The sequence below is a fragment of the Rattus norvegicus genome, chromosome 12 (assembly GCF_021556685.1).
Source record: "Rattus norvegicus strain SHRSP/BbbUtx chromosome 12, alternate assembly SHRSP_T2T, whole genome shotgun sequence".
NCBI lineage: Eukaryota > Metazoa > Chordata > Mammalia > Rodentia > Muridae > Rattus > Rattus norvegicus.
Genome location: NC_141545.1, coordinates 125,743 through 133,929, shown reverse-complemented (window position 1 = coordinate 133,929; position 8,187 = coordinate 125,743). Strand labels below are relative to the sequence as shown.

Genomic DNA, 8,187 nt, shown 5'->3' with positions numbered 1-8,187 from the left:
TTGCTTTTGGCAAAATGGCCATCTTTACTATATTAATCCTGCCAATCCATGAGCATGGAAGATCTTTCCGTCTTCTGAGATCTTCCACAATTTCTTTCTTCTGAGACTTGAACTTCTTGTCATACAGTTCTTTCACTTGCTTGGTTAAACTCACACCAAGTTATTTTATATTATTTGGGACTATTGTGAAGGATGTGATTTCCTTAATTTCTTCCTCAGCCTGTTTGTCCATTGAGTAGAGGAAGGCTACTGGTATGTTTGGGTTAATTTCATATGCTGACTCTTTGCTGAAGTTGTTTATCAGGTTAAGAAGTTCTCTAGTGGAACTTTTGGGGTCACTTAAGTATACTATCATATCATCTGCAAATAGTGATATTTTGATTTCTTACCTTCCAATTTGTACCCATTTGACCTCCTTTTGCTGTCTGCTTGCTCTGGCTATGACATGGAGTACTGTATTGGGTAAGTAGTGAGAGAGTGGGCAGCCATCTCTAGTCCCTGATTTTAGTGGGATTGTTTCAAGTTTCTCTCCATTTAGTTTGATGTTAGCTACAGATTTGCTGTATATTTCTTTCACTATGTTTAGGTATGGGCCTTCAATTCCTGATCTTTCCAGGGCTTTTATCCTGAACGGTTGTTGAATTTTGTCAAATGCTTTCTCAGCATCTAATGAAATGATCATGTGCTCCTTATCTTTGAGTTTGTTTATATAATGGATTACATTGATGGATTTTCCTATATCAAAACTTCCCTGCATCCCTTGGATGAAGCCTACTTGATCATGATGGATGATTTTTTTGATGTGTTCTTAGATTCGGTTTCCAAGAATTTTATTGAGTATTTTTGCGTCGATATTCATAAGGGAAATTGGTCTGAAGTTCTCTTTCTTTGTTAGGACTTTGTGTGGTTTAGGTATAAGAGTAATTCTGTCTTCATAGAAGGAATTCGGTAGTGCTCCATCTGTTTCAATTTTGTGGAATAGTTTGGATAGTATTGGTATGAGGTCTTCTATGAAGGTCTGGTAGAATTCAGCACTGAACCCATCTGAATCTGGGCTCTTTTTGGTTGGGAGACCTTTAATGACTGCTTCTATTTCTTTAGGAGTTTTGGGGTTGTTTTTATTTGTTACTGTTTTGACTTTGCTACCTGGTATCTGTCTGCAAAATTGTCCATTTCCTCCAGATTTTGCAGTTTTATTGAATATAGGCTTTTATAGTAGAATCTGATGATTTTTTTAATTTCTTCAGATTCTGTTGTTATGTCTCCCTTTTCATTTCTGATTTTGTTAATTTGGATACAGTCTCTGTGACCTCTGGTTAGTCTGGCTAAGGATTTATGTATCTTGTTGTTTTTCCCAAAGGAACAGCTCCTGGTTCTGTTGATTTTTTTTTTTTTAGATTTTTTTCTTTTGCATTTTTTTTTTCAGAGCCGAGGACCGAACCCAGGACCTTGTGCTTTCTAGGCAAGTGCACTACCACTGAGCTAAATCCCCAACCCCGGTTCTGTTGATTCTTTGTATGGTCCTTTTCGTTTCTACTTGGTTGAATTCAGCTGTGAGTTTGATTATTTCCTGCCTTCTACCCCTCTTGGGTTTACTTATTTATTTTTTCCAGAGCTTTTAGGTGTGCTGTAAAGCTGCTAACATATGCTCTCTCCTGTTTCTTCCCGCAAGCACTCAGAGCTATGAGTTTTCCTCTTAGCACAGCTTTCATTGTATCACATATGTTTGGGAATGTTGTATCTTCATTTTTATTAAGTTCAAAGAAGTTTTTAATTTCTTTCTTTAATTCTTCCTTGACCAAGTTGCCATAGAGTAGAACATTGTTCAACTTCCTTGTATATGTGGTCTTTCTGTCATTATTGTTATTGTTGAAGACCAGTCTTAGTGTGTGGTGATTTGATAGAATGCATGGGATCATTTCTATCTTCCTGCATCCGTTGAAGCCTGTTGTGTGACAAATTATATGATTAATTTTGGAGAAGGTTCCATGAGGTTCTGGGAAGAAGGTATAACCTTTTTTTAGGCTGGAATGTTCTATAAATATCTGTTAAATCCATTTGGTTCATAACTTCTGTTAGTTTCTCTACATCTCTGTTGAATTTCTGTTTCCATGACCTCTTCAGTGATGACAGTGGGCTGTTGAAATCTTCTAGTATTATCATGTGAGGTGCAATGTGTGCTTTGAGCTTTAGTAAGGTTTCTTTTATGAATGCAGGTACCCTTGCATTTGGAGCATAGATACATATGATTGAGAGTTCATCTTGGTGGATTTTTCCTTTGATGAATATGAAGTCATTATCCTCCTTATCCTGCTTAGGAAGCCATGTCCTTCCTTATCTTTTTTAAAGACTTTTGGTTGAAAGTCAATTTTATTTGATATTAGAATGGCAGCTTCAGCTTCCTTCTTCAGGCAATTTGCTTGGAAAGTTGTTTTCCAGCCATGTACTCTGAGGTAGTATCCGTCTTTGTCTCTTAATGTGTGTTTCCTGCATACAGCAAAATGATGGATCCTATTTATGTATCCATTCTGTGAGACTGTGTCTTTTCATTGGGGAATTGAGTCCATTGATGTTGAGAGATATTAAGGAATAATGATAGTCACTTCCTTTTATTTTTCTTGTTAGGGGTAGAATTATGTTTGTTTGCCTCTCTTTTGGTTTCATTGCAAGGAAATTATATTTTTGCTTTCAGTATGGTGTATTTTCTCTCCTTGTGTTGGAGTTGTCCATCTATTATCTTTTGTAGGCTTGGATTTGCTGAAACTTTGGTTTTGTCGTGGAATATCTTGGTTTCTCTGTCTATGTTAATTGAAAGTTTTACTGAATACAGTAACCTGGGCTGGCATTTGTGTTCTCTTAGGGTCTGTTTGACATCTGTCCAGGATATTCTCACTTTCATCGTCTCCGGTGAGAAGTCTGGTATAATTGTTGTAGGTCTGCCCATATATGTCACTTGACCTTTTTCCCTTACTGCTTTTAATATTCTTTCTTTGTTGTGTGCATTTGGTGTTTTGACTATAATGGGATGGGAGGAATTTCTCTTCTGCTCCAATTTATTTGGAGTTCTGTAGGCTTCTTGTATGTTTATGGGCATCTTTTTCTTTAGGTTAGGGATGTTTTCTTCTACAATTTTGTTAAAGATATTTTACTGGCCCTTTAAGTTGGGAGTCATCTCTTTCTTCTATACCAATTATCCTTAGGTTTGATCTTTTCATTTTGTCCTGGATTTCCTGTATGTTTTGGGCCAGGAGCTTTTTGTTTTCCATTAACTTCATCAGTTGTGTCGATAATTTCTATGGAATCTTCTGCCCCTGAGAGTCTCTCTTCTATCTCTTGCATTCTGTTTGTGATGGTTGTATCTTCGGCTCCTTGTCTCTTCCTTTGTTTTTCTATCTCCTGCTTTGTCACCTTTGTGGTTTCTTTATTGTTTCTATTTCTATTTTCAAGTTGTTCACCTGTTTGGTCGTGTTTCCTATAATTCTTTCATGGATTTTTGTGTTTCCTCTCTAAGGGCTTCTACTTGTTCCCTTGTGTTTTCCTGCATTTTTCTAAGGGAGTTATTTACGTTTTTCTTAAAGTCATCCATCATTATCAGCAAATGACATTTTAAATCTAAATCATGCTTTTTGGGTGTGTTTATACCCCAAAATATCCTGTAATTTCTTTGGTGGGATAACTGAGCTCATTGATGCCAAGTAGTATTGGTTTCTGTTGCTTAGGTTCCTGTGCTTGCCTCTAGTCATTGGGTTCTATTTGATGTTTGCTTGTCTTGCTACTTCAGAAAGTGACTTGACCCTGCTATAGGCCTGTGTGTCAGCACTTTTGTAGAACTGTTTTCCCGTTTTCCTTCAGCCTTTCCTGAGAACGGTGTTCTGATTTCATGTGTGTAGGCACCCCTGGAGGCTGTTTTCCACCTCTAGGCTCAGGCAGGAATCAAAGGGTCCTGCCTCTGGTTGCTCCTGTTATGTTCTTGCACTCCATGAGCACAGTTGGCACTGTGCGATTCTCTCTTGGGTCTCTACTGTGGGAAGGTGGGTATTTTCCTCTTACTTCTCAGGAGTAGCCACACTCCCGAGGCCCAGCTGTCTCCCCCATGGGATTTGGGTACAGGGAACTGTTTGGCTGTTCAGTGCAGTCCTGGGTGCAGACCACAACCGTGGGAACCGGCAGCTGACTGTTCCTAAATCCCGGTGTCCAGAGGCACTGTTCAGTTTCCCTTTGCACCAGTGATATGGGCCGAGGTGTGCAGATGTGTCAATCTGTCCTGCAACCTCAGAATTTCTCGCAAATCATTTTTATTACAGAATTTAAATGTAAATATAACATTCTGATTCTTGAGTTGATTTTCTGGAAATTTAACTTGGAGAGGCAAGACCTCACTCTCTAACTAGAGAGCTACTTATACAAATACAGAAACTACTAATGAAAAGCAAGTTGTTTAAAAAATATTTCAAATTAAAAATGTAGTCATTTTCTGTGTTGGCTGGGGGAGGGTTTTGTTTATTTGTTTTTTGTTTGTTTGTTTTAATTTAATATGGAGAAATATTTACAGTACATCAAAATAAGTATAAAATGCATCACAATAGAATCCTCTGCATTCCAGCAATTTTTCTACATAAGCAGAGTCCAGTGAGGGGTCAAGTATGTACAACAGACTTTCTGCTTCATAATTGTCAGAGCTTTAATTCTGTCCTATGTTCTCTACACTTAGATTTTTATAACTTTTGCATGAATGGGTGCAGATCTAATCTAATAGATGAAATAAGCTAGTATACCTGACTATGTCCCCTGCCCCGATGAGAAAACTATGTAATTTTTGCATTGTTGTTGTTGTAGTTGTTGTTTTGGGGAGCTGTGTTTTCTATTATCCCCAATAAAAAATAATCTAGTGATCAATTAGTGAATAGAAACGAAAATTATGTATTATGGTGAGAAATTCCCCAAAATAGAGTTTACACAAAGGTAAATCTAAAATAGTTGTGGGTAGACATGCACACATGCTCATGACCCATGTAGCTGACAAGCATCCAGCACCCAATCAACTTAAGTGATTTGGGAAATTGACTTAATTCACACAGAAGGAATCTCATGGGGAATACATTTTTTCTTAGCTGCTTTTTTTTTCTTTTTTTTTTTTTTTTTCGGAGCTGGGGACCGAACCCAGGGCCTTGCACTTGCTAGGCAAGTGCTCTACCACTGAGCTAAATCCCCAACCCCTCTTAGCTGCTTTTATAAGTGACCAAATGGTGAAACATGATTTAAACAAATACTGTTACCCTGCATTGTTGTTTATAGTAACATTTTAGTTCATGTACAAACTCCATGTGCTCTTTCTCTATTGTGTTTCTCCTGTGTGTGCTTCTGCATGAATATACAGGCACACATGTGTATGTGGCATACACAGGTGTGTGTGTGTGTGTGTGTGTGTGTGTGCGTGCATGTGGGTGTGTGTCTTATATGGTATTTATGAACATAGGTAACATGTTTATTTATAATTTGGAAATACTGAAACCCACATTTGATTTATGGATCAACCATGCGCTGATCTACACACATATCTCTGACATTTCATTATATCAAGTGAATAGAGAGAGAGACTAACAGGCTGGTGATATCTTTTATCCTACCCTTGTCAGGAAAAAGTGGTGTATCTTTTGGCAAGAAAACCAAAACTTCAGCAAAGACATATACACCACACAAAACAGGAAAGGTCATCTCATTTGAAGGGGAAAGTTATTAGACTGGGAGAAAAATGAGTTTGCCACATTTCAATATTTGAGAGACATGAGTCTGAGCTTCAGAAGATATAACGGGAAGGGAAAGGCAGAATCCCCAAGGAGCCAAAGTAAGCTAAACACAGGTGCTTCTCATTACATGAGAGCTCATGGATTGGTAAGGATGGTAAACACAATGATAAGATCTTTGCAATCCATACTCAGTCTTCATATAAGGTTACAATGTGAACAAGATGAGAAGTAGTCACCACCACAGTGCTAACAGCTACTTAAGCAGTTACAGTGTGATAAACAGAGTGTAACTGTAGACAGAAGAGAAGGATGATATCTGAAAACAGACAAGGCTGTGCTGGAACTGAACAGTTTTCCATGTAAGTAACCAAGCAAGCACACAGCAGCTGCCCTATGCAAAAGTGAGCAAAGAGGAATGAACTGTATAGATACTATGTGTACAGAAATACAGGTAGTTTGGTGGAATTCTAAGATGTTGAGATGAAAGGATAGGAAGAAATTTCTATGAAGCCGGGCACCATATCTTGTTCTTAGAATACTCACATTCAAGAAACTGAGGAGAGGAATTAGAAATTTCAGGTTAGCCTGGACTACATATCAAGACACCACCTTTTTTATTCTTTTTTTCTTTATTTAAATCAATAGTCTGATTGATCGAATATCATGAACGATATTAAGAAAACAGAAATTTAATGCCTACACAGTGATACTCTCACTAAGAAAACATGTTCTATAAAGAGAAAGGAACTATTAAGTTACAGATACCAGCTGCCATATTGAAGGCTACGGCATGAAGGGCTATAGTGCTGTTTGGTTGATCCTTCTTCTCTTTGATGGCTCAGTTCACACTTCTTAAGATTCATCTCTGACTACCTCATTGTTGTGCAGGCATCGAGATGTGCCCTGCCTCTAATTCTGTGTATTTAAACCAGTAATCTTTTATTTATCCAATGATTATTTGATTTTACTTTACCTTGAAAAATGATGAATCTTGAGGAAATGATACCTTTATTATGTGGGTTCGATTATTCATAATAGTAATCAGAGAATAATCTGGGCCCAACACACACACAGACAAAGGGGTGGTTGGAGAGAGTATACCTGTGGCAACAGGAAAGCATAGAGATGAGTGGGTTGATCAGTTTTTCTGCAAAACATTGATAACTAGTTAATGATAAGAATGGGTAAAAAATCGAGATACAGTCAAGGTTTTCTTTTCCTTTCTTTTGAATGATAGCTTATACAGCATGTGAAACTGAACTTAGACCCATGGTAAACCTTCTGCCTGAGCTTCAGTAGAGCCAGGACTACAAGTTTCACCATCTTTTATAAATATTTGGACACTTGGCTCAATGCTTAGCACACTCTGGAAAAATCCCCTGGTGTTGAGATAGAAAGTATTAGATATGAAAATCTGTGAGAATAAATCATTTCTAAGCTTTGATTTTTGTGACTGCAGGGAAAGATTCTGACTCTATGTAACTGAGGCTTTAAAATTATTAAAAGGATTAATATCTCTCATCTGCAAGGGTCCTTCTAATGGCTTACTGCTCTGTCTTCCAGGAGATGAGTGTCAATTGCTCTTTGTGGCAGGAGAAGGGCTTGTCTGTCAAATGCTTTGCAATTGCCAAGTTCTCTGAGGTCCCTGGAGAATGTTTCCTCCTGTTCACCCTCATCCCACTCTCATAGCCTTTGCTATCTGCACCCGTCCATCTCTCCACACCCCCACGTACTTCTGTCTGGCAAACTTATGTATCCTGGAAATTGGTTACACTGGCTCTGTCATACCCAAGATGTGGAGAGTCTTGTAAGTGAGATGAGAAGGCTCTCTTAGGAGGGATGTGCCACACAGATGTTTTTCTTCACACTTTTGTTATAACTGAGTGCTGCCTATTGACCACCATGGCCTTTGGCCACTGTATGGCCCTGCTTCACTATGCAACCCAAATGAGTCATGGGGTATGTGCCCATTTGGCAATTGTTTCATGGGGAATAGGTTGCCTTGTAGGGTTGGGACAAAAGTACTTGGGGCCTAAATCTAACCACTCACCAGGAGTTGATAAACTTTTGGTCATCTTCTATACAGCAGTGACATCCATGCTGAACTCCATCATCTATAGCCTACAGAACCAAGAAGTCAAGGCAGCACTGAGAAGAACTCTGAGGTTGAAGAAAGTTCTGATAATCAATAGGTAATCGAGGATCCCAAAGTGCTCTTTCAAAAAGGTGCAAAGTCTGTGAAAGAAAGAAAAGAAAACCACTGTGCTCTTTCTGGCTGTCTTGAAACAATCTTTAAGAAACATAACTTTGTTTTAGAGTGTTCTCTTTATTCACCACCATTTTTAATTGCAAATAATGGTAAAGTATGCTTGCTACTAAATAACTTTAGTAGATTAGTCCAGTACTTAAAGATTTTGATCTGGGTAGAATTTAAACCACA

At 38.2% G+C, this 8,187-nt stretch overlaps 1 pseudogene; it reads left to right on the top strand.

The window, feature by feature from the left end:
- The first annotated feature begins 7,313 nt into the window (after positions 1 to 7,313).
- Positions 7,314 to 7,943, top strand: LOC148001903 (olfactory receptor 8U9-like; annotated as a pseudogene).
- Positions 7,944 to 8,187: the final 244 nt, after the last annotated feature.